The 26,833-nt window shown below is 43.2% G+C and overlaps 1 protein-coding gene across 5 annotated transcripts in view; it reads left to right on the top strand.

Moving 5' to 3' along the window:
- The first annotated feature begins 21,474 nt into the window (after positions 1-21,474).
- The window catches only part of SPTSSB (serine palmitoyltransferase small subunit B), a 29,124-nt gene continuing 23,765 nt past the window's right edge, over positions 21,475-26,833 (top strand). The window contains exon 1 of one of the 5 annotated variants that reach the window (XM_077880192.1): positions 21,475-21,637. The gene's annotated coding sequence lies outside the window, so the exon portion shown is untranslated. Of the gene's footprint in view, positions 21,638-23,279; positions 23,738-26,833 lie in introns of those variants that run through there. The other 4 variants (XM_077880189.1, XM_077880191.1, XM_077880190.1 and 1 more) reach the window with 4 other exon arrangements.

Below are 26,833 nucleotides of genomic sequence, written 5' to 3'. Positions count from 1 at the left end.
CTGTCTGTCTAGACTCATATGTCTAGACTTATCTTTAGAATTCACTTTTTTCTCTTGGCATCTGAGGCTCCTTACTCCTTATTTTCCTATTCCAACCCCCTTTTCCTTCTTCTCATCCAGTTGCCAACCATGGAAGCCCAGGGCTAGGTCCTCAGCCTTCTTTTTTTCCAACGTTCTGCTCCCACCCGCCCCCACACCCACCGTAGATCTCTTCTACCCCATGCTTTTAAATGCTATCTATTCATGACAATCTTATTTTTATCTCCAGCCCTGACTTCTCCTCTAAGCTCTGTTCCCATAAATATATTTTTAAAAATTCAAGCATAATTAACATAGTGTTATATTGGTTTCAGGTGTACAACATAATGATTCAACAAGTCTATACATTTCTCAGTGCTCCTTACAGTAATAGTACTCTTAATCCCCTTCACCTATTTCCCACATCCCCCATCGCCACCTCCCCTCAGGCAACCACCAGTTCTCTGTATTTAAGAGTCTGGTTTTTTTATGTGTCTCTTTTTTCCTTTGTTGGTTTCCATAAATACAATTATGTAATTAACATCCACATTTGGGTGTCTGATTGGCATCTCAAAGCTAACATTTCCAAAAGAGATTCCACATGTTTCCTTTATAAGCCCCATCTCTTGATTATGTGCATGGAGGGGAAAAAAGATCTAAGGACACTGGTAGTTTTGCAAAAGTCACTTTAAAAACATGTGGGTTCTGTAAATCATTCAATAAATATTATATTATGGACGCCGAGCTGAGGGCGGAAGATCCAAGAGGGATGAGTCAGGACCTCCACAGTCAAGAAACTCCATATAATATATAGCCATTGCTACTCACAGTTGTCTAAACTTGGCAGCGTCTTCCCTTGGGTTTCCTTATCTGTAACATAATACAAATAATAATTATACTCATAATATATGAATGAGATACCATATATCTCATATGATAGTTATGTGAATCAAATAAAGTATTATATATAAAAGTGATTATTCCAGTGCCTGACACATAAAACCACTCAATAAATGTTAATTTTTAAATAAGTGGCTAAAATCACATGTCCTGTTGTCTCCTGAAATTCAAAGCGTCGTTCTCTCTATGCTTCTAAGAGAGACAGGCATATAAATAAATATGGAAATTATGCAATGCACTTGAGAGTAATACATAAATTAGTGTAAGTCCTGAAAGAAAATATTCTCCAACAAAGAGCCCAAACGAAACAATTGCTACATAAACATCCGCTGTGCATAGGACATCTTTTTCTCTAGTTTAGGCTTATTCCTTTTATTTTATTCATCTTTGTCTTCTGGTCATCTCTTCCCCCTCAAGTATCCTTCATTAACAAAGACACTCCATGGTTAGAGGCATATCCACTTTTCTTCCTCCTACACTCGAGGGATCTGCTACATTAAAAAGCTGAGCCAGCAGAGCGATGGTGTTTCAATGCCAATTATGGAAAGCCATAAATGAAGCCTATCGTTTCATTTCCTGCATAAATACTTGGCAAGCACTCCGATTTCCAGACTTTAGGATTGTTTTTCCTCCCCAAACACAAGCACAGAGTCCTTAAAAAGTCTCTCCTTCCCTTGGAAATGCCGGGGGACCCAGGAAAGGGAAACGCTGCAAAGCAGGGCTGTTCTGCGGGGCTGCAAGTACTGTTGAATCACTTGACATCAGCTGTTTTCAACCCTGCTTGAGAAAAAGCTCACTAATGTCATGCACTGGTTGAAAATTGCCTTAGAAGCCCTTACTAACCAGGTGTGTGGGTGGCTCAGATGGTTGAGCGTTTGCTTTTGGCACAGATCACAATTCTAGGGTCCTGGGATTGACCCCTACATCAGGCTTCCTGCTCAGCAGGGGAGCCTACTTCTCCCTCAAATAAATAAAAATCTAAATTAAAAAAAAGCTCTTACTAAGCTAATCATCCAACTGCAGATTCTTCTAAGACTTGTCCCCATTTTCGCTAGTTTAATGTATCCCACTATTAGGTCATCCACATAGCAATTTTATAGATTGTAAGGTTTTCTTGGAAGCCTACTTAACCTTATATTACATAGTATCTACAGAAGTACTTTTTTTTTTTTTTTTTTACCAAAATCTTTGCATGCATGTAAATTATTAGAAAACTGAGCTCCTCGGGGCAGCCCGGGTGGCTCAGTGGTTTAGTGCCGCCTTCAGCCCAGGGCATGATCCTGGAGACCTGGGATCGAGTCCCACATCTGGCTCTCTGCATGGAGCCTGCTTCTCCCTCTGCATGTGTCTCTGCCTCTCTCTCTGTGTGTCTCTCATGAATAAATAAAAATCTTAAAAAAAAAAAAAAAAAAAACCTGAGCTCCTCAAAATCCAGATTTCAAATCAAATCCTGAAGTGTGGGGATCCCTGGGTGGCGCAGCGGTTTGGTGCCTGCCTTTGGCCCAGGGTGTGATCCTGGAGACCCGGGATCGAATCCCACATCGGGCTCCTGGTGCATGGAGCCTGCTTCTCCCTCTGCCTGGGTCTCTGCCTCTCTCTCTCTCTCTGTATCTGTCATAAATAAATAAAATATTAAAAAAAAAAATCCTGAAGTGTGTGATAAAGAATGGTGGTGGTGTTGTTGGTTTTTTCTGGTAGAGAAACTGAAACATTACTAAATGTTTCAGAGACATTACTAAATCCATAATGCGGTGGGAATGGGGTGATGGAAGCCTGATCTAAAACGTTTTCTCAAAAAATAATTTAAAAAAATTAAAAAAAACGTTTTCTCCTGTTTTTCCTACAGGCCTCCTTTACCATAAGGCCTTATCAGCATCCCTAACAAAGGGGGCTTCCTTCTGAAGATGTTCGCATTTTTCTTGAGAAGGGATGACAAGGATGTCTTCAAAGGACACATTTAGCTTTCTTCCTTTTCCCAGCCCTCTTAGCGAATGAGTCCCTCTTTTGCCTCCTTTGATTTATTTTTTCTCTTAAGATTTTATTTATTTATTCATGAGACACACAGAGAGAGAGGCAGAGACACAGGCAGAGGGAGAAGCAGGCTTCCTACAGGGAGCCCGATGTGGGACTCGATCCCAGGACCCCAGGATCACACTCTGAGCTGAAGGCAGATGCTCAACCACTGAGCCACCCACACACTCCCCTCCTTTGATTTATTTTTGTGAGGACTTTACTAACAACAAGTAAACGTCCCATCTCTGTTCAGAGTCTATAAATAATGAATTACTGTCTTCAAGATAAAAGGGAGGGTTAGCTCTTCCACACAGTGGGAACCCCACAGCAAGGTCAATAGCACATTGTAATGCTCTCCCAAGCCCACCCCGGATGGGGTACAGGAAGGGCAGGTCCCATGTCAGAAACCTCTTCATCAGGACTAGGAAAAAAAGCATTAAATTATGTCTCTTATAGACAGAAACAGACTCAGATGTTGAGTTGCCCAAGCACCCCCAGCTAGCGTGCAGCCGAGCGAGAAGAGAACAGAGGCCTATTCTACTCTGCATCCATCCTTCTTCCCCTTTGTACCGTGGATGGCAAAGCTGCTCTCCTGAAGCATCTTCAGGACATCTGTGGATCTATAGGCTAACTCATCCAGACCCCCTGCTCTGGGTCATGTCTTGGGCCAGCCTCAGAAATCCATCCACTGCACCTGAGAAACTAAAGCTTGGCCAAGGACTACCCCGGACTGGGCTAAATTCCTGAATTTTGATGTTTGAGTCTTTCTCCATCAAATATGAGTCAGGGTCAGATCAAAGCAAACTGGCCTTAGAAAATGGGAAGGAATACACAAAGATAAACTCAAAATGGATGAAAGATCTAAATGTGAGACAAGATTCCATCAAAATCCTAGAGGAGAACACAGGCAACACCCTTTTTGAACTACCCTTTTTGAACTTGGCCACAGTAACTTCTTGCAAGATACATCCATGAAGGCAAGAGAAACAAAAGCAAAAATGAATTGGGACTTCATCAAGATAAGAAGCTTTTGCACAGCAAAAGAAAACAGTCAACAAACCTACAGAATGGGAGAAGATATTTGCAAATGATGTATCAGATAAAGGCCTAGTATCCAAGATCTATAAGGAACTTATTAAACTCAACAGCAAAGAAACAAACAATCCAATCACGAAATGGGCAAAAGACATGAACAGAAATCTCACAGAGGAAGACATAGACATGGCCAACACGCACATGAGAAAATGTTCTGCATCACTTGCCATCAGGGAAATACAGATCAAAACCACAATGAGATACCACCTCACACCAGTGAGAATGGGGAAAATTAACAAGGCAGGAAACCACAAATGTTGGAGAGGATGTGGAGAAAGGGGAACCCTCTTGCACTGTTGGTGGGAATGTGAACTGGTGCAGCCACTCTGGAAAACTGTGTCGAGGTTCCTCAAAGAGTTAAAAATAGACCTGCCCTACGACCCAGCAATTGCACTGCTGGGGATTTACCCCAAAGATACAGATGCAGTGAAACGCTGGGACACCTGCACCCCGATGTTTCTAGCAGCAATGTCCACAATAGCCAAACTGTGCAAGGAGCCTCGGTGTCCATTGAAAGAAGAATGGATAAAGAAGATGTGGTCTATGTATACAATGGAATATTCCTCAGCCATTAGAAATGACAAATACCCACTATTTGCTTCGACGTGGGGGACATGGAGGGTATTGTGCTGAGTGAAATAAGTCAATCGGAAAAGGACAAACATTATATGGTCTCATTCATTTGGGGAATATAAAAATTAGTGAAAGGGAATAAAGGGAAAGGAGAGAAAATGAATGAAAATATCAGTGAGGGTGACAAAACATGAGAGACACCTAACTCTGGGAAATGAATAAGGGGTAGTGGAAGGGGAGGTGGGCAGGTGGTTGAGGTGACTGGGTGATGGGCACTGAGGGGGGCACTTGGAGGGAGGAGCACTGGGTGTTATGCTATATGTTGGCAAATTGAACTCCAATAAAAAATAAAAAGAAAATGAAAAAGAATTTTGCTGAAGCATAAATAAATAAATAAATAAATAAATAAATAAATAAATAAATGGAAGTAGAGGCCCTGGCACCAGAAGACCAGGCTTTCTGCCTGGAATCATCACTTGCCAGCAGTGAAAACATGTGCCTCACATCTCTGAGCCCCAACTTCCTAATCTGGAAAATGGAGATGGTAAACCTTCTGCTTACCCAACATCAATATCCTGGGAATCAGAACAAGCAATGGAGGGATCCCTGGGTGGCGCAGTGGTTTAGCGCCTGCCTTTGGCCCAGGGCGCGATCCTGGAGACCCGGGATCGAATCCCACGTCAGGCTCCCGGTGCATGGAGCCTGCTTCTCCCTCTGCCTGTGTCTCTGCCTCTCTCTCTCTCTCTCTGTGTGACTATCATAAATAAATAAAAATTAAAAAAATTTAAAAAAAAAAAAAAAAAAAAAAAAAGAACAAGCAATGGAGATAGCACAGGGTTCCCTCAATAAGAAAGTTGTAAACACTCTGTGGTGCAGCCACACGATAGAACATTACTCATTAACAAAAAGGAACAAATTACTGATACGTGCAACAACACAGATGACTCTCAAAAGCATTACACTAAGGGAAAAGAGACAGAGCCAATTTATATGAAGTTTTCTAGCAAGGAAAGCTAAGCAGTGATGATAGAAATCAGGATAGTGGTTGCATGGGGCTGGGGTGGGAGGAAGTGACTGAGAAGGGGCATGAGGAGACTTTCTGGGGTGATGGAAATGTTCTATGCCTTGAAGGAAGCGCATATGTTTGTTAAGACTCCCAGAACGCACACTTAAGACCTATGCATTTCACCATATGTCAGTTGTGCCTCAATAAAAAGGATAATAACATTTAAAAAGTGGCATGGTCCTCCTTCTGTCACTTCTTGGTCAGACAACCTCATCCCTCATACAAGTGAGGTATGGCAAATGTGATAGCTCCCACCAAAAATGCACTTCACTGAGGTTGCTTTCTTTTAATATCCAAAGTTTATGATTGGATCTGAACATAGGGATTTCTGAGAAAAGCAAATAGCAGACAAGGAAAGGAACACTAAGTTTAGAAATAATGATTCATATTCTAATAGCAAAGTGGCATATGGGCCATTCCACAGCATACACACATTTCCTCTAAATCAGACTTCTAGATTTCCATAGGAAGGGGAAGTTGCTATTTAAAATTTAGCTAAGGGACGCCTGGGTGGCTCAGCAGTTGAGCGCCTGCCTTTGGCTCAGGTCATGATCCTGGAGTCCTGGGATCGAGTCCCACGTCGGGCTCCCTGCATGGAGCCTGCTTTTCCCTCTGCCTCTCTCTCTCTTTCTCTCTCTGTGTATCTCTCATGAATAAATAAATAAAATCTTTAAAAATAGATAAATAGATAGATAAATAAATAAATAAACAAACAAACAAACTAGCCAAGATAGCAAGCAGCAATAAAAAGAATAATAGCCATTTGGGGGATCCCTGGGTGGCTCAGTGGTTGAGTGCTTACCTTTCGATCAGGTCGTGATCCCGGGATCTGGGATTGAGTCCTGCATTGGGCTCCCTGCATGGAGCCTGCCTCTCCCTCTGCCTGTATCTGCCTCTCTCTCTCAGTCTGTGTCTCTCATGAATAAATAAAATCTTTAAAAATAATAATAATAATAGCCATTTGTATTGAGTACACCAGCCTCTTTCAAAATGTTGTTTCTGCTCACAACAGCTCTGCACAGTGAACAGCATTATCTCCATTTCACAGCTAGAAAAATAGAGGCTCAGGAGCAGCTAAGTTACTGGCCGAATGATACATAACAAGAAGTCAAACTAATGTGTGTCTAACTCATTGGTTCTTCACTCTATTGTGACAGATTATAGGTTTAGTCCAGTCTCACCTACTGTTCTAATTCGTTACCTTCACAGTTGTCGGTAATTTTATATCATTACAGAACAGTCATAATAGTGATCACTAATATTTATTGAACATTTATTACGCGTCAGGAATTTAACATGTATTAACTCACTAAATGCTTAAAACTTAGTAAGAGGTACATATTATTAGCAGCTTGGTTTTACAAATTGAAAAAAATTGGCCATGAGAAATAAAGGAATTTCCCCAAGGTCATACATGTAGCAAGTAGCAAAGCCAGGATTTGTGCCCAGGCAGCCTGACAAAGGCCACATGATCATCCCAGTCACCGAATGATCTTTTTCCAATGCCAGGTAAAGGGTGGCTTACCTCTGAGAAACCCAAAGTGCAAGGCATAATACAGTGAGATTAAAACTTTTTTTGGAGAAGAGTAGATAATTTTTCAAGGTCCCTAGGAACAATCTGCAACCAGATGCTAGTCCTAGATTGTGAAACAATTGGACATCTCCTATTTCTGTCCAACTCGTAAGAGTAGTTGGCGCTATCAGTATTTCTATAGTAGATGCAATGACAACAGAATTTTACAAATCTTTATTAACAAGTATCCTCAAAAGCTTATCAAAACTGACCATCTCTTGGAAAATTTCATTTATCCATCTAATGATTCACCCCTACTCCTCCAAAAGGTGTGTTCAGACTCTCAGAGTAATGGCTCACTGTGCAGTAAGGGGAGTAGAAGGAAGAGTATCAGAAGGGGAGGAGAGATTGTGAGCTGGACAAGAAACTCCAGAGTTTCTGACACTCTCCACCTTCCTCCTCCTCTAGAATTAGGGATCTCAGGCTCATTCCTATCACAGGGTTCCCAAATGTTAGCCTGCATCACAACCACCTGGAGCAAGGGGAGGTTCGAACAAGTCCCCAGGTGAGGCTACTCTGCTGGCCTGAAGACCACTTGGAGAACCACTGTCCTATAATATCCATTGCTAAGGAGACTCTGTTTAACTATCTCCAACCCCAGGGGACACGCAAGTGACATTAACACTGCCCACTCAGCAAAGCAGGAAGTCACAATTTTACTTACCAACAATGAGGAAGGGCTACCAAAATGTCACCCTGAAAAACATTTTGTAACTAATACATTCTAAACATACATACTTCTGAATCAAAAGCAAAAGAAATTTTTATATTTCACTAAAAAATAAGAGGGTATACTTAATTTTTTTTTTTTCCTGAACAACAAAAATACTCAGCCTAAAACTGTCAAAGAACAATGTTTATACCTGGTCAGGAAGATGAAAAAAAAAAAAAAAAAAGCCCTGCAGACACAGAAGCTAATGTTAAGGTTCTGCATAAACACCGGCAACCCGGCAACCTGAGTCTCAGCTGAGCTCATTTAGCTTAACAAGTCTCTAGCTCCAGTTCACAGTCAGAAGCAGAGATCAATAAAGCTCCATAATGCTTTTCTGTTAGTCTCTGGACTTTCTTTGCACAGAATGATAAAAGATGAGCAAGGGTCAATAATGCAATAGATATAACCCACCCCCGCCGGATCATTAGATCTCACTATGGTTACACAGAGTCAAGCAGAAAACCTTTTAAGGGGGTTTCTGTGTTTTTCTGTGGTCATTTTGGAGAGATCCCTCCCTTGGTTTGTCCATGTCACCAAATCCTAGATAGGGAAGAGGCCTTAGAAATCTTTGGGCTTCACTTCCCATCAGCCTATATTGCAAGAAACTTTCCTGCAATATTCTTAGGAGATGTAAATACCATAGTCTTCAAAAAGATGAAGACAGATCTACCAGAGTAATTTGCAGAGTAACTTTACCTGGATCCCTGACCTAGTCACACAATATGATTGCTGTTTATAAAATAAATCCTTCAAAACTATGGTATCTAAACGACCCTTGGGAGGGAGGCCAGACTGCTCAACTAATTTCCCAGCACAAAAATTAAAAGCTCCACGAAGGGAGGAAGTCACCCTGTGTTTGTTACCATCGTAGTAGGCCAGAGTGGGCACTGCCGGACTTAGGTGCTCCCTAAATGTTCACTGGATAAATTAATGAGTGAATGAGACCATCATAGGCATTCATAGCTGTAATGATATTTGTAACTTTCCAGAATAACCCTAAATGACTTGTTCCCACAAGGCTGCAAAGACATAAGTTTTGGCTTCATATCAGAAGAAATTGTATTTCATACCTAAAATACCAGCTAGTGATACCAAAGAGACGAGCTAATATAGTCAGAGGAAACTTAGAGTGTGTTAAGCCATAAATGCAAATATGAAACAAATTAAATATTAGTGTTGTGAAATTTAATTTTTTTTTTCATTTTAACTGGATCCTAGCAAGGCTTTCTGTACCTATGAACATGAAACCTACTCAGAAAGAAAACTGGAGCTTTTATTAACTCATTTAGTCCTAAGTTGTAATTTTGATACTTAAAAAAAGATCTTTCATAGGGACTCCTGGGTGGCTCAGTCAGTTAAGCACCCAACTCTTGATTTTGGCTCAGGTCATGATCTTAGGGTATTGAGATGGAGCCCTGCATTGGGCTCTGAGCTCAGCAGGGCATCTGCTTGAGATTCTCTCTCTCCCTCTCCTTCTCCCTCTCACTCTGTCCCTCCCCCTGCTTACTTTTTCATTCTCTCAAGTAGATAAATAAAACCTTAAAAAAAAATCTTTCCTAAACTTCACTATTAAGGAAGAAAACTAATAACCACTGAGTACCTGCTGTGTGCAAGGCAATGGGAAATCCTTTTACAAACATCATCTTACTCATCATATCAATAGGCTCTAACTTTCAGCTTGCCAGGTAATCTAGATATCCAGATAGCCACCGACAGTAAGCCACTCAGGCAACTTCTGTGTCAAATTTAAATTAAGTGATCCAACAGCTAAGTTGAAAAGTAAATTTCTAACACCTTAGATGTGTCAAATGATTAGCCTTGGTGAAAAGAAACATTAGCTTTAGTAAATAAGAGTAGGAGAGATATTTCCCAGTCAAGTCGGGAATACTATTTTTTTAAGAGTTTTTTTTTAAAGTTTTTATTTATTTATTCAGGAGAGACACAGAGAGAGGCAGAGACACAGGCAGGGAGAGAAGCAAGCTCCATGCAGGGAGCCGGATGTGGAACTCAATCCTGGGACTCCAGGACTACACCCTGGGCCAAAGGCAGATGCTTAACCGCTGAGCCATCCAGGGATCCCCAAGAATACTATTTAATATCACCGGAGAGGACATGCATTTCCAGGGACATTGATAATTTCCTCATGAACAGCAACAACAACAGCAAGTCAATCTTTTAGGGCTGCAAAAGTGATATTTTTAAAAGGATACTGGGAAGGTGTGGATTCCGTCCTTTGCAAGGGGTACAGGTTAAAAACCTGAGCCACCTTCCTTCTCTTTTCATTCTAGGGGACATCTGTGGTGTGCGCCTCCCCCCCATCTCTGCGACACCCCATCCTCATTGTCCTCCCTCCCTCTCTCCCTTAGTGGCCATGTACAGAATTGGAGTCTCCAATTACATAGTCCTTGATTGGAAATTTTTATAGTGCTCCCTTAAGAATGCCTCAGTTTTTTTTTTAAATGAGCTCCAGTCTTATTTAAAACGTCAAGGTTCATAATTACTAAAATCATCTTGAAATCTGCTAAATCCAGAAAACCACTTTCTATGCCTCCCTGAAAGATCATGTTAAGACGAAATCAGGAAAAGCATGATTTCTGCCGATCTGGAGAAGGAGTACACACCGCAGGAGGATATGTATCTAGGAATCCCTGACCTCTTGTAAAAGCTCATCATTGCTTTAGAAACAAAAATAAAAGTCACCAAAAAAGGGGAGGAAATTCCAGTAAAGAAGATTTGGGACAAATAAAACATACCATCGTTGAGATACAGTGACTCAAACCATTGTGTTGTTTCAGTGTAAAGAATGAAAACCTGAAGCAGAAAGAAAAGAAAAAACATTTTAAAAGAGAAAAAGAGTTTGTCTTAATATAAGACATTTTTTTACAGTCCAGGGAAATTCCTAGTGTTCATTCCGTTTCAGCTATTGATCCACCTCTTAATTGCTCTGTCCTTGGCTACTATTGATTTCAAAATCAGAAGGAGGGTTTTAGCATTATTCATTTGTTTAATCCCTCAAATGCCTGGGAGGAGAAAAGGCTGCTTGGCAGAAAGGATAATATCTTCTTGCCCTAAACTTAAGGGACAGCCTCTGAGCCAAATGCCTCAAAAGGGAGGACACAAATGTTGATATATTGCCAAACTGAAATAACTTGTCCAGCCTATAAACATCAAGGAACAACGATCTGTGCTCCAAGAGTCCTTGCAGCTTCCGAGTTACTACTGTCAGGTCCGACCCTGAACTCACAGTTCTGCATGTGCTTCTCCCAAATCAGGTCTCTGGTTGCTCAGTGCCATGAGCCCAAGTCTGGCTCTCTTCTCCTGGGACTCAAAATATCCTTAGTTCTTAGAAGGACTTAAGTTTGAGTTTGTCGTTTCCAAAGACCCGTCAAAGAGATTTGGGAGTCAACCCTCCGTGAAATTGTGCTGCATCCCAACAGCGACTGCAGTAGAAATAACTTCACCCTTATAACCTGGGATTGATCCCATATTATTCATTCACACAACACTTGGAGGGGAATGCCTCGGTAACCTATTATTCAAAACTGTCTCTCAATTTTCCTTAGCAACAACCGTAATCCAGTTCTTCTCTTTTTAAGAAACCCGTAAGCCCCCTTGAAACTAAGATGAAAAAATAAACTCTTCCAGTTTTCCTTTAATATTCTCCTCCAGTAAACCTGGATACTTACTTAGATATTTGCCATATCTAAGAGATTCCTAACTAGAAATGTGGAACTGCTCTATCTCCTCCGAATAAACTCTATTATCTAGGTTAATAAAAGACAGGGATAATGTGAAATAAAATGCAAAGAATGCAAATATTTTACTGCAAATATTCATGTTACCTCCTAGTGGTTTTTACCAGAGCTTATGGCAAATTAATAGCGAAAGCAAAATAAAATAACTTCTTAAAGATTACATCCCACTCACGAGGTAGGTTACTTCCTAACTTAGGAACATGCTCTCTCATTCCAACTGCAAATTCAGGATTCAAGCCTGTGTGGCTCAGCAAACACACAAATTTTATGGACCTCTAAGATAATTTGAATAGAGTGGCTTAAAAATGTTATCACACCCAAGGGCACCTGGGTGGCTCAGTGATTGAGCATCTGCCTTTGGCTCAGGGCATCCCAGGTCCTGGGATGGAGTCCCACATGGGGATCCCCACAGGGAGCCTGCTTCTCCCTCTGCCTGTGTCTCTGCTTCTCTTTCTGTGTGTCTCTCATGAATAAATAAATAAAATCTTTAAAAAAGAAAAAAAGTACACCCAGGGACATCTGGGGGACTCATTAGTTAAGCATCTGCCTTCAGCTCAGGTCATGATCCCAGGGTCCTAGAATCAAGCCCCTCATCAAGCTCCATGCTTAGCAGCGAGTCTTCTTCTCCCTCTTCCTCTCCCTCTATGATCTCTCTCATTCTCACTCTCAAATAAATAAAATCTTTAAAAAAAAAAAAAAAAACCAATGTTATACCCACATATGCCCAGGGTCTATTTTGTGGCATTCATTAAAATGTTTCCCTCTCCTTTATTCCATTGGTTAGACTCTCAAACAATTGATGAGATAATAACTATGTGGCCAAGAGCAGGTCAGCATGCATCTTCCTCCGCAAGTTCTTTTGTGTTTCACTCCCATGTCCTTCTACTTATGTTTTCCTACAGAGAAGAAATCATAGATTTTAGCCTGGCTTCCTTGGGGAATACTTCCTGGAGACTAGATCATTTCTTTCTTAACCATTTGCAATTGAAAATTTCTTCCTCTTGCATCCAGGCAGCCATCATCATTCATCAAGGTCAGACCTGAAAGGCATCAGTCAATCATGGCAGTTCCACAGGCCACAATGTCTGTTACCTTTTTTTTTTTTTTTTTTTTTTTAAAACAGTTTTTTTTTTAATTTAATTTTATTTATTTATGATAGGCACACAGTGAAAGAGAGAGAGAGAGAGGCAGAGACATAGGCAGAGGGAGAAGCAGGCTCCATGCACCGGGAGCCCGATGTGGGATTCGATCCCGGGTCTCCAGGATCGCGCCCTGGGCCAAAGGCGGGCGCCAAACCGCTGCGCCACCCAGGGATCCCTTGATGACAGGCATTGCTTTTACTTATTTTAAGTAGGCTTCAAAAAAAAAAAAAAAAAAGTAGGCTCCACACTCAACATGGAGCCCAATGCAGGGCTCAAACTCATGACCGTGAAATCAAGACCTGAGCCAGGATCAAGAGTGGGATGTTTAACCAACTGAGCCACCCAGGGGCCCCTGACAGGCATTCCCTTAATACACCTCCTATTTCCATCATCAAAACTCTCAGCTGGCTTGCTTGCTTGCTTGTTGGCTTCCTTCCTTCCTTTCTTTTTCTCTTTCTTTCTTTTTTTAATTTGAGAGAGAGAGCATGAGCAGGGGAAGTGGGAGAAGGAGAAGCAGACTCCCCACTCCCCAGGACCCTGGGATCATTAGCCCAGCCCAGGGCAGATGCCTAACTGAGGAGCCACACAGATACCCCTCCCCTTTCTTTTTTTTTTTTTTTTTTTTTTTTTTTTACCCCTCCCCTTTCTAATGAGAGTTCTGTAATTAGTAGTATCTAGCCAGGTCCAGCACTCTCCTCTTGGTTCATCTGTTTGCCTCACCTTGACAATGTCTTCCCCCTACCTCTGAAACACAAGTAGAAGAGACAGTCTAGAAGATTTGCTATATGTTTAACTCCATCTCTAGTAGTCAAACTTTAACTTTTATTAAGTCAAGAGTCTTGCACATTCACATCAATGAGTCTCTGAAATGTGACATGGAGATAACCATAAGTCTTTTCTCACTTTTCTAATTTAGAAGCTCAAAAACGAAATTCATCTTCCGAGTTAAACCCTTCTTTTAGCCCTAAAAGAGCTGGTAATATGACAATATACGTTAATGTAATTCAATAAAAATCACAATGTGCCATCCTCCTTTCCCTCTGATCTTCTCCATGTTGGCTTATAAGCTTTCAGAACTAATATAACAGTAAGGGAATTGTTGAATTGTGCTCTCATTTTATATTTGATGTGGACTGAGTATCTTTGGCCTTGCCAGTTAACCTTCTTGGCCTTCATATGTTATCCATTAGTTAACTTTCTAAACTTTTCTCTCTCTTTTTTAATGATTTTATTTATTTATTTGACAGATTGAGAGAGAGCACAAGCAGGGGGAGCGGCAAGCAGAGGGAGAAGGAGAAGCAGACTCTCCACTGAGCAGGAGCCAGATGCAGGGCTCCATCCTAGGACCCTGAGATCATGACCTGAGCCAAAGGCAGATGCTTAACCGACTGAGCCACCCAAATACCACCATTAGTTAACTTTCACATTTAGGTCAGTTGGGAGGAGTTATGTCTTATTTAGCCATTTTGCTCTATTTGGGTCTTCAACTGACTGGATGAGGCCTACCCCTACTGGGGAGGACAATCTGCTTTACTCAGTCTACAGATTCTAATATTAATCTCATGTAGAAACACTCTCCTGGACACATTCATAATGTTTGAACAAATTTCTGGGGACCCTATGGCCCAATCAAATTGACACATACAATTCATCATTGCAGTGGCCAACGTTTTTTAATGATCCAACCATTTTACTTTGGATTTTGACATGTAACTAAATCTCTGCCTAGAACAAATTTACTTTACCTGTCTTTTGCTAAGAGATTGACTGCTATTTTTTTTTTTTTTTTTTTTTTTTTGGCTTTTGATTTAGCAACAGCCTTCTCTGACTCCTTTTCTTATCCTTAATTAGTTGGAGTAAGATTCTTCGGCTATAATTAATACCTGTGTAATGAGAAAGGGAGAACTCCAGCCCATCATTGCCCATTCCTCACTGAGTTAATTGTCACCTTTCTTCAGCAAAACATCTTCCCCTGACTTTTATATACTATGAAAATTCATAGCCACTCTAGCATTGTGACATTTTTCTGTGAATTTGGCATTCGTTGTAAAGGTATTATTTTAGTCACCATCATATTTAACTTTGGGGTCAGGGTTGCTGTTAAGGATAACAAGAACAAACCAACCCATAGTGAAAATAAGAAAAAGGCAACAAGAAAAATCAGATGTCAAGCGTAAACAACAACGGGAAAAGAAGCTCATGGAAACATAATGGCAACTAGAAAGAATCCAGGGTCCGTTTTTTGGGCAGTCTGTCCCAGCCTTCAATATTTGATCTAGTGACCTAGTGACCTATATTTTAAATTTATATGATAGCTTTATGGGAGGCATCGGGGGAATTTGGTGAAGCATCTCACAAACCACATAATAATCACCTGGGAAATTCTTTCCAGAAAGACTAGACTTTTTAAGATCAGGCTGGTCACAGCATGCCATTGCCCGTGTAAATCAAAACAGAATCTTACCGTAAATAGCAACCAAAAGTTTATATTGATCTCCATCATTTTATTTTTAAAATGGCTGTCATACTCTTTAACCTATCATTTTTAAAAAACAGCATTATTGAGATATAATTCACATACCGTGCAACTTGCTCATTTATAAAATGCAGTTCAGTGGTTTTTAGTATATTCACAGAGTTGTGCAACCATCACCACTGTCTAATTCCAGAATATTTTCACCTAATTCCAGAATCATTTCATTTTCATTTACGATTTTCATCATAAAATCAACCATTTTTTAAATAGGTTTTTTTTTTTAATTTTAAGTAGACTGCATGCTCAACATGGAGCTTGACCTCATGACCCTGAGATCACGAACCCCACACTCTACGGACTGAACCAGCCAGGCACCCCTCTAAATCAATGCTTTTTGAGTCTGGAGTCTATCAACTTTTTTTTTTTTTTAAAGATTTTATTTATTTATGCATGAGAGACATAGAGGCAGAGACACAGGCAGAGGGAGAAGCAGGCTCCATGCAGGGAGCCCAACGTGGGACTCCATCCCAGGCCTCCAGGATCACGCCCTGGGCTGAAGGCGGCACTAAACCGCTGAGCCACCCGGGCTGCCCTGGAGTCTATCATCTTTTGGACTGGAATTTATACCATTGGCTCTCCTGGTCTCCAGCTTGCTAACTGTAGATCTGAGACTTGTCGACCTTCATACTAACGCGGTCCAATTCCTTACAAACTCTCTTCCTCCCTCCTGCCCCACCTGCTCTTTCTCTTTTCCTCTCTATCTCTCCATAATTGGTTGTTTCTCTGGAGAACCCTAAAACAGTCACTGTATTTCTTTTTAAAGATTTTATTTATTTATTTGAAAGAGAGACCACAGAGAGAGTGGGAGAGGGAGAAGCAGGGTCCCCACTGAGCAAGGATTCCCCATGTGGGGCTCCGGGATCTGGGATCATGACTGATCATGACCTGAGCCGAAGGCAGCCATTTAACTGACTGAGCCACCCAGGCACCCCTAATACAGCCACTTTAGACCAATCTGTATTTCAGACATTGAGGGTTCTATCATTATTACCCTTAACTGACAAATCAATTTCTCCCATAACATAGGAAGCTGTTATCTTTAAGCTAATTTCTACTTTTATTTATTTATTTATTTATTTATTTATTTATTTATTTATTTTTAATTTCTACTTTTAAAACCTGAATTATTTTATCTTATTTTTTGTCAACTACTGTTTTAGTAAAAGTCTTTTAAACAGATGAGGAAACGAAGGGTTCTATGTCTGAATATGTGACACCTAATTAAAGTATGTTCTATGTTGGTCTGGAGCATTAGGGTAAACAATGGGTTTCCCTGAAAACGTGGTTCATAGAAGACACAGTTGAGTAAGTCATAGTTCGCACAAAAGGGGAGAAAGGGAAGAAGATAGGAAAGGAGATTGGGAAGGATGGAGGGAAGCAGAGAGGAAGGAGTGACCAATCACATTCCTATAAAACTGGTTTAAAACTGTATATGTTATAAAAGGTTTTAGTAAGTAAAATAGATGTATTAAGCATTTTCTAAGGGTCAGAGACTTAGTTAACTGCTTTATATGCATTATAACCTCATTGAACTCTCAAAACAACAGTAGAGAACACTTATGAGACATTTACTCAGTGCCAGGCATACTTCTGAGTGCTTTTTTTAATACTAATTTAAGTAACTCAATACATTTATTATCCTTTGTGCAGATGAGGAAATTGAGGCTTTGGAGAAGTTTAAGTTGTCCTCATTCACAAGTTAAGTGATCATGGATTTAAATATGGGAGGTCTCGCACCAATATCTCTTCTCTTAACCAGCACAACACAGCCACCTTTTTTTGAGAAATGTGATATATGAGAAGTCATGGAAAGGTTGTTTACAGCGAGCCAACAGAGTATAGGGTAAATGATAGGTTTTGATATCCAAGTCTTAAAGTTGTGTCACTTTAGAAAAGTTACAACCTCTCTGATTCTTGGTTTCCTGTCTATAAAAATGAGATAAAAGTTCTTACCCTGCAAACTTGTGGCAAGACAGAGAGATGAGGATGGAAATCTTGGTAGTAATAGTTTAATAAATTATAGTTATGTCACCATTATTATTATCTTTATCATTGTTATTATTCTTTTGAAGCTTGACCCAGAGCTCAAAGACCCCAAGCCATATGACTTTTCTGGTTGGTTGGTTGGTTGGTTGGTTGGTTGGTTTTCAACCTAACAGTTCTAATTAGTGAAAAAAATAAAATTCTATGTTGATAGTGGAAAACTGAAACACAACAATTGATAGTAATGGAGGATATCAGGTTCATCTTTATAACAACATAACTAGGAGGGGAAAAAATGTTTTCCATTTAACAGAACAAACAAACAACAAAACCAGAATTACTCACTTATTCAGAGAAAACAAGGATAAATCTAAAATTACTAATGAGGTTCCTTATACTAACCAGAAGGAAATTGAGATGGGTTTCTTTAATTGATTTATATATTCCGGTAATTTATCCAAGTACCTGGGTTTAAACAGGATATGGTTCTGGAGACATTAGCTGGTTCAACCAAAGGTACAGAGTTGCTGCAAAGCTAGATGGTGACTCAGTAAAGACTAGTACATGTCAGCCTCACAAACCTTTAGAATTCTGAGTGTTATAAAAGAGTTCTACTCTGGGAGACCAACAGTATTTTATGCCATCATAAAAATAAGTCATACTAACCTATCAGTGTTTTTTAAAAATAAGACTTAAGCGTGTGCCTGTGTGGCTGAGTCAGTTAAGAATCTGACTTTGGCTCAGGTCCTCATGTCAGGGTTCTGGGATTGAGCCCCACCTCAAGCCCTCCATCTGGCTCCATGCTCCACAGGGAATCTGCTTATCCCTCTCCCTCTGTCCCTCCTCCTCACCACGCCCCCTGCTCAAGCTGTCTCTCTCTCTCAAATAAATAAACAAACCTTTGAAAACAATTTTAAAAAATAAAAATAAGAGTCAATCTGCACATTGTGAAAGCAAACCAAAAAGAAGTCAACACAATTTGTCTCAAATTTCTATTTTTGCTTTTAAATACTCACATCTGTTACTGGGTTTCTTACTTTTTCTCCTCCTGGTAATAAAATGAACATAAGAGAATAAAGGTTGATAGATAAAGGGAGATGTTGCTGATACAGTTATTTGGGACTTTATTCTTTTCTCTTGATTTCACTGGCTTTCCATTGTCTTCTTTGTCTTCTTTATCCAAATAGCTGTAGATACACATTGGGTGGTGTATGTAAAGACAGTGTTTGTGGCCGCTCTAGAATAACTGCTGCAGAAAATCTCTTGTGACTGGTCTTACAGCAGCTCTGGGGGTTTCTGTATTGTTCTCTGGGAGTCTCTTTATTGCTAACAAGTACCTTTTAAGGGAAAGAATTGTGCCAATTATGATACATCTGATGCCTGTTGACAATTAATGGGATGGTTACGTTAGTTCCTTAATGAAACACTGCTTTTCCAGGTTTTAGAACTTGGACTCTCATTATTAATATGACCTTTATTCTAATATTAAAACTGAGAATGTTTAAGGGTTAGTTAGGATCTTCCCACAAAGAAAGACTTCAGCCTAAGCATATGCATATCTGCGAAATTGAATTGGAGGAATGTCACTCATGTTGCTAGAGCATAGCCCCATAGGAACTTCAAAGATAAGAAGGGGAGGGAGGAAGGGAGGGAGGAAGAAAGGAAGGGAGGGAGGTAGGAAGGGCCAACTGGCAGGTGGGCAATTTTGCTTTTACCGAGCACCTTGGAAGAGAGGGGCTGAGTTAATTTTCAATTGCCTTTCTAAATACTTTCTAAAGTATTCCAAAGGTGCTCAGTCATGACACTTGGATTTCTGGCTGCTAAAGAGTCACGGAGAAGGTAGCTGAGTCACTGAAAGAAAGGGGAGGAACACAGAGTCCCACTAACAAAACAGAAGAAATGTCAGAGTACAGAAGAGAAGTTCCTGAAAGAGGGGAATTTAGAGAAGGCAGAATGGAGGAAGAAGGGAAGAGGAGAAGTGAGGGAGGAGGGGGACAGAATCATATGAGAACTTTGTAAATGGTGGTTCGTTCCATTCTTCAGAAGAACCCAATAGTATTATTCCCACTTCGCAGATGGGAAAACTAAGGTATAGAGGCACTAGATAATGGTCTCAGACTACAGTCTGTTAGTAGAAAAGCTGGGATTTGAACCCAGGGCTAGTTTATCCCAAAGTCCGTAACTCTTTCTCCCATGCCACCCTGGTTAAGTCTGGGAGCTTGAGAAAACTCACATTTCAAACAGTGAATTTTGCTCCCCTAGGAGTAAGAGCATTCTCAGCAGATGCCTACCAGCTCTGGTAACTGACAGCTGGTTATTTTAAGTGGAGTCCTCACGTCCCTTCTCCCTCCCGGTACGCTCAACTCCAGCTACATTCCAAACAACCTTTCTGCGTCACTAGGTACAGCTTTTGCAAAGTGATCCCATGCCCTCCCCTGTAATATTTGTCCCCAAACCTCCCAGATGACCTAAGGGAATATGCTCTTTTGTTACTGTTAACTTTTACCATGTCTACAAGATTTCGACCCCAGGAAGCATGTGTTCTTGAGGTATTCGACAGCTGCTTCATGACAATGACGACAAAAGGCCTGGTTCAAAATGTCCAGTCGATGCAATTAGCATTACTTCAAATTCTCATACTATCTTATTCTAAACAATTCCACCTGGTTCTTTAAATCTCATCCCCCTTTCCACAAGCTGTGGTGTGTCTTAACCATTTCTTATCTCACAGTTTGTAGTTATCAGCATAAGGGGAAAATCGTCTTCATGGGGCATGAACAGCATTTGAGGCTTTTTCTTTTTTAATATTCTCCTTATCTGTGGTTATATATCGTTTTTCCTTCCTAATGTTACTTGTGTCTTTGTTTCTTGATTTTTTCTTTTTTTAAAAATTTATTTATTTATTTATTTATTTATTTATTTATTTATTTATTTATTTATTCATGAGAGACGCAGAAAGAGAGAGAGGCAGAGACACAGGCAGAGGGAGAGAAGCAGGCTCCTTGCAGGGAGCCCGATGTGGGACTCGATCTCCAGACCCAGGATCACACCCTGAGCCAAAGGCAGATGCTCAACCGCTGAGCCACCCAGGTGTGCCAGTTTCTTGATTTTTTTCAATGAATAAGGTTTTTCTTTCATTAATCAATTCTCCTGGATTTTTACTTTCCCGTTTCATTAATTTCTGCTGTGATCTGTACTAGTTTATACAATTCTTTTGTAATTTTTTCAAAGTTTCTTGGTTTGCATATCACTTCTCAATAAACACATTTCAGATTTATGATTTCCACTCTAATATACTATCCTGACTTTGTTAGGTGGGATTTTTTTCCTTCTGTTTCTAAAGATTTTGCAGTTTCTCATTTGTTCTTCTCTTTAATCTAGATTTAAGGCATTTTTTTTTATTTAAGGCATTTTTAAATTTCCAGTTGCGTATCAATGAGAAGGAATTTTTCTTGTTAAATTTTCTTGTTCATTTTATCCTCATTGTGCTTCGATAGATGGTCTGTATGATTCTGCCTTTAAAAATGTGCTGATCTTTATTTCATGGTCTAGTTAAGTTTTGAGAATGTTCTATGTTTAGATAGAAAAAAAACCATATATTTTCCATTCGGAGGTAAAAAGATATAGATATCTTTTATGTGTGTGGTTATATTACACATATGTCATTTAAGATTCTTTTTAATGGTCCGGATGCTTCTGCCAAATGTACTAGTTTCTCCCAACCTCCAGTTGAAGCAATTGCAAAGTCTCACATCCATTTTTGCAAGCTTGGCAGGCCGAAGTGAGACCTGTGTCTGTACTTCCACGAATGCACAATCACATGGGGGAGAGGGAGTCGAGATCTAGTAAGGAAACTAGACAATGAAGAATGAGACCTAAAACCTAGTGCGATAGTTCTGGTCCTACCTCACAGCGGGCCTGGTGACCCTGGGCAAGTCACTTCTCGAGTTTTCCATTTCCTTGTCTATTGCCACACCTCAATGATGTGGTCTTCCTTGTGCCAAAATTACAAGGTTTGCCAGAAGCAGCGAGATAAGGAATGTGAACACCACCAAGTGATAACGAAATAATTAAAAAAAGAAAATCCTAGCAGTGGTTGCTGACATGTAGATACGGTACAGGAGAAGGGAAAGACAACCGGGTGACACCGGCTACCGGGGCGCTGGGCTGGGGGCGCTGGGCTCCCGGTGCCCCCTGCCCTGGCCCCCACCGCCGTCAGCTTCCTTTGGGGACTCACTCCCTCCTGCGTCGGGAAAATCCCTCCCAGTAACGTAAGTCGCCCTCTTCTTCCTGGCGCCCGCAGCTTGGAACCTGCTGGAAGTGTTGTGAAAATGAGCAGAAACCTGCCAGCAGCTCAAATTGGCGCTTCAGCACCGTCAGCCCTGGTCGAGCATGTGCAGTGCTTCCTCCTTAAGTGGGGGGGTGGGGGGGGTGGGGGGATGGGGGGTGGGGGGATGAGGGGGTGCTGACTGGCAGGTGTTGCCCAAACGCTCATTAATCAAAGAGGCGCTGGGCGCGGGACGCCCCCTGGTCGTGGGCAGGCGGCGCCAGTCGCGGAGCAATCAGGGCTGGGGTCCTCCGGGGCCTGCTCGCGCCCGGCCGGCAGCCGCGGGGTGCATCGAGCCCCGCGTCCGCGGTGGGGAGGGGTCCGCGGCGCTCGGGAGGCGGGCCTCGGGGGGGCTGGGTGCTCCCCGCGGTGCGGAGGGGTCCTGGGGAGGGGTGCGGGGGGATGCTCCCCGCGGTGGGGAGGGGCCTGCGGCGTTCGGGGGCGGGCCTGGGGGGATGCTCCCCGCGGTAGGCAGGGGTCCGGGGGGGATGCTCCCGCGGTGGGGAGGGGTCCGGGGGGATGCTCCCCGCGGTGTGGAGGGGTCCGGGGGGGATGCTCCCCGCGGTGGGGAGGGGTCTGGGGGGATGCTCCCCGCGGTGGGGAGGGGTCCGGGGGGATGCTCCCCGCGGTGTGGAGGGGTCCGGGGGGGTTGCTCCCCGCGGTAGGGGAGGGGTCCGGGGGGGATGCTCCCCGCGGTGTGGAGGGGTCCGGGGGGGATGCTCCCCGCGGTGGGGAGGGGTCCGGGGGGGATGCTCCGCGCGGTGGGGAGGGGACCGGGGGGGATGGTCCCCGCCGTAGGGGAGGGGTCCGGGGGGGTTGCTCCCCGCGGTGTGGAGGGGTCCGGGGGGGATGGTCCCGCGGTGGGGAGGGGCCCGCGGCGCTCGGGGGCGGGCCTGGGGTCCCCCCGCGGGAAGATCCCGGGGAGCGGAGCGGAGCGAGCCTGCGCCGCCGGCCGCCGCCCGGCCCTCTCTCCCGGGTTGGCTCTCCTGCCGCAGTCGGGGCCCGAATGAACCCCCTTCTCGTGACGGAGCACACACGAGTTCCCGGCACGGTCCTTCCGTGTGCTCGCCCGGGGGAGCCCAGGGTTTCCGCGACGAACCTCGCAGCGGAGGGGCGGGGGGACGGCGGGGGGGGGGGCGGCGTTCCGCACGTTCAAAGGCACCCGAATTCGCTGCCGACGCTACAAGGGTTCACTTTCTTTGATTTTTTTTTTTTTTTTCTTTTTCTGGACGACCACAGGCAGTGGGATGCCCGGAGCCCGCTGCCGGGTGGACCCCGCGGTCCCGCGCCGCGGCCGCCGCTTCGCCCCCTCGCCCGAGTCCGCAGACGGACGGATGCGGGGCGCAGGCTCCCCCCGCCCGGCGGCGCAGGCCCCGGCTGGAGCCCCGAGGCCCCCGCGCCCCCCGCGCCGCCCGAGGACGCGCCCCCGTGCAGGAGCCGGGGCGCCCAGCCCGAGCGAGGGGGAGGACACCTCCCTCCCCTCCCCCGTCCCCGCCGCGGCTCGGGGTTTTGCTGCAGCAGCCGGAGGTGACAGCGGCGCCGGAGCCTCCTCCGTGGCTCCCGGAGCCCCGGCCCCCCGCCCCCCGCCCCCCGCCCCCCGGCCTCGGGAAAGCGCCCCCTCCCGCGAGGCCGGTCCCCGCAGACGCGCTAACGAGCCGCAGGAAAGCCGGAGAAGATGTTGGAGCCGCTGGGCTGCCTTCCTCGGAGGACGGGCCCGGCCGCCCAGGACTGAGCGAGGCAGCGTGTGGGAAGTTGGGACCGTAGAGCCGGGCCCGGGAGGGGGGGGCGGCGCGGCCGCAGGGCTCGGGGCGCAATCGCCGGGCGAGCGCGGGGCGCGCAAGTTGGCGTGGGAGTGCTCTGCTCTGGTCGATCATTAATCCCCGACTGGGCCCGGCGGAAGGGAGTTTTAGCAACAGTGCGGAGGGCGGGGCCGAACACCTAACTCCGGGGCTGCGGGGCGCCCGGCGCAGTGGGAAGCTCGCGCCGCCGGGGAGGAGCCAAGCTCGGTTCTCACCTAAGCCGCAGCGCCGTCCGCCCGCGGGAGGTAAGCATCTTCCCGAACCTGTGCTGGCACCTCCAGCGGCTTCGGGAGGCTACGGTCCCTGTCTCCGCCGGGGGTGGGGGTGGTGGGGGGGGTGGATTAATCCTCGCCTCAGTGCAATTTATCAGCCTATTATTTAACTGCATTTTTGACATTTTAAGAATTGGATGGGTTTTTCCATTTGCCTTTGAGTGTCTGAGAAACTAAGGTTCCACTCAACAGAAGCCAAACTTTATTACCGCCACTTTCCCAGCCCAAAGGAGAGAGAATTACTCTGTGAATTACTTTCATTATTTGTCTTTTGTGTAGTTCAGCAACTATTCAGGGAAACATCTTTGGGGAGGCGCTTGGTTCCATTCGTAGTTCATCCTAGTTGTAGGGCCTTATATAATACTTTTTGCCCCCGAAGCGACTGTTTGAGGCCGTAGGACACACAAGTCAGCTGCCCCAAAAGCGAAGAATTTCCAACAAGGAGTTAAATATATTGTAACATTTTCTCGAGATTGTTAAGCAGTGTGTATTTTCCCAAAGATGCTTATGGGATCACCAGACTTCTTAACCCCGGGAGAAAGGACTAGTTAACTTTGCCATGGGGGTGGGAGGTGGGATATGAGGAATGGGAAGAAGAAGGTTTTAGATATGAGCAGAAGTTCTAGGGCTGTTTCAACTAAAGTGACACGCAACTGGTTGGCAATTAACATATATGAGTAGAGCCCGTGATTCAATAGAATTTGAAGAATTGTTAAATGTAAATCTTGGCCCGAAAACTACAGATAAATTGATCAGGGAAATTGGGAAAGTTGTCTTTCTAAAAGATGTAGTGGGTGTGGTCGTTCCTTTGAATTAATTACAAAATATATGGTCATTTTTGCCTGTGAACCTTTTAGATTAATGCATAAAACTGATGAGGTTTTAATAACTTAATTTTCACAGTTTAATTTTTCCTGTGTTTTTAAAGACAGGCATGATTTTGATAACTTTCAATGGCTGTGATGGCTTCGTACATAGATGACTAGAGCAATAATAAGCTCTCACATGACATGCACTGCCACCCTCATTATTCAAATATTTCTAGTCAACCATTTAATAACGATAAATTAAGAATAGTTTGTCAAACCAAATGTGTGAGCATTCTAGAATTTGACTGGATATAAAGTTAAAAGTCAACAGACCTCAACTACAATCAGTTTTCTTAATCCACTGTTTATAAATTTGCAAAATTTACTTTGATAAAAATTGCATTTCATAATTCTATATCTACTATGTCAGCATAAATTATTTTACCACTACGTATACAAAATGCAACATTTTCAAAAACAAAAAAGGGGGGGTGCCTGGGTGGCTGAGGCGGTTAAGCACCTGCCTTCAGCTCAGGTCATGATCCTGGGGAGTCTGCTTCTCTCTCTGCCCTCACCTGCTCATGCTCTCTCCCACATGCTCTCTCTCTCTCTCTCTCTCTCTAATAAATAAATAAAATCGTTTTTTAAAAGATACAACATTTTCATTAAAAATTATCCAAATAGAACTCAACTTCCAGAATAGTTGAATAAGGAGTTCCGTGAACCCACTCCGTAGCAAAACAACTGGTGAAAATTATAGATAAACAACTAGTTAGTCTCTGGAAATTGTCCTGACAAAATACAACAAATGATGAAAACTTTACTCAAGACAGTGCTACAATTCAGTAGGAATAGCAAGAGTGTGAGGCATTTGAGCCACAACCCACTTCTCTCTGCATACCCACCCCTCTCCAGCTAGGGGATAGTGCTCCACTCCCAGTGGGTGCAGCCAAGAGCACAGGGCTCCCTCTCAACTTAGAACCTAGCCTAGGGCCTATGGCATAACCCTGGAAAAAGCAGGCTACCATCATCTTATGTAGAAGCTCTCTTCTAATCAGGAGCAGGCAAGAGGTCTCAGGCTTTTCCTCCAACTATCCCCCATTCTTAAGGCATATGAAGAAAAATTCTACATCTAAAATATAAGCCATTCAAAAGTTAGCAAGGGAATCAAAGAGACATTTCTCCAAAGAAGACATACAAATGGTCAATCAACACATGAAAAAGTGCTTACTATCAGTAGTCACTAAGGAAATGAAGATCAAAAGCATAAGATACCATTTCACACCAACCAAAATGGCATAATAAAAAGACAGATAATAACACTTGTTGGAAAAGAGGTAGAGAAATTGGGATCATCATACATTGGTGGTGGGAATACAAAACAGCGAGTTGCTGTAGGAGATAGTTTGGTAGTTCCTCAAAAAGTTGAACATAGAGTTACCATATAACCGAGCCATCCCACTCCTAGCTGTACATCCGAGAGAATGAGAACGTATGTCCATGTAAGAACTTGTATACAAATGTTCACAGCAGCATTACTCACGATAGCCAAAAAGTGAAAACAATCTAGGTGCTCATTGACTGATAAATGGAGAGATAAAATGTGATATGGAATGGCACAGTGGAATATTATTCAGCAATGAAAAGGAATGAAGGACTGGTACTTGCTGCAGCATCGATGAACATTGAAAACATGCCAAGTGGAAGAAGACCATATATTGTATGATTGCATGTTTGTAACACATCAAAAATAGGCAAACCTATAGGGACAGAAAAAAAGGATGGAGTTGTGTAGGAAAGACGAGCGACTGTTAAGGGTAGAGGTGTCTTGTTGGGGTGATGTTTATATCACTGTGAGTAAACTAAAGACCATTGAATTATGTACTTTAAATGGGTGGATTATATCTCAATAAAGCTGGTTCTTAAGAATAAATTAGCCAAGATATTAAAAGAACAGACGGATTTAGAACTTGGAGTTCATGAATCCCCATACACCACCAGACCGATGGTTCACATGAAGCTTTTCCCCAAGGGCCACACTGAAATATATGAAATAATTAAGAGCGGCACAGGTGTCACACAGCTATGTGATTTGCTCGTGTTTACACGCCCACCCAGGCTTTCCTCTGTTGAGAAATGAATCAAATGTAGGGGCGTCTGGGTGGCTCAGTCAGTTGGGCGTCAGCCTCTTGATTTCGACTCACGTTATGATCTCAGGATCCAGCCCCAAGTCCAGCTCATGCTGGGTGTGGAGCCTGCT

This window comes from Canis aureus, chromosome 31 (genome assembly GCF_053574225.1).
Source record: "Canis aureus isolate CA01 chromosome 31, VMU_Caureus_v.1.0, whole genome shotgun sequence".
In the NCBI taxonomy this organism is placed as follows: domain Eukaryota; kingdom Metazoa; phylum Chordata; class Mammalia; order Carnivora; family Canidae; genus Canis; species Canis aureus.
Note: the sequence above shows the minus strand (reverse complement) of the source record. Positions and strands in the feature narration are given on the sequence as shown.